Source organism: Etheostoma spectabile, chromosome 18 (genome assembly GCF_008692095.1).
Source record: "Etheostoma spectabile isolate EspeVRDwgs_2016 chromosome 18, UIUC_Espe_1.0, whole genome shotgun sequence".
Taxonomy (NCBI): domain Eukaryota; kingdom Metazoa; phylum Chordata; class Actinopteri; order Perciformes; family Percidae; genus Etheostoma; species Etheostoma spectabile.
Window position 1 is genome coordinate 14735406 of NC_045750.1, and position 316 is coordinate 14735721.

The 316-nt window shown below is 43.7% G+C and overlaps 1 protein-coding gene across 1 annotated transcript in view; it reads left to right on the plus strand.

Annotated features, from left to right (window-relative positions):
* ddx1 (DEAD (Asp-Glu-Ala-Asp) box helicase 1) overlaps window positions 1-316 on the plus strand; it is a 9321-nt gene that overhangs the window by 7738 nt on the left and 1267 nt on the right. The gene's annotated exons all lie outside the window — the stretch shown is intronic.

Below are 316 nucleotides of genomic sequence, written 5' to 3' on the forward strand. Positions count from 1 at the left end.
AGAAGCCCCCGCAAAGTCCCATTGCTGGAAAAAAAAAGACATGTACTGAATAGGTTGAAATTTTCTAAAGGACACATTGGCCGGCCAAAGGAAAAATGGTCCAACATTCTGTGGGCTGATGAGAGCAAAACTGTTCTTTTTAGGTCTAGGGGCCGCAGACAGTTTTTCCGATGACCACCATGCACTGACTTTGAGCCACAGTACACTGAAGACAATAAAGCATGGTGGTGCAAAAATCATGTAATGGGGATGTTTCTAATACTGTGGTGTTGGGCCTACGTATTACATACCAGGGATCATGGATCAGTTTCAAAAC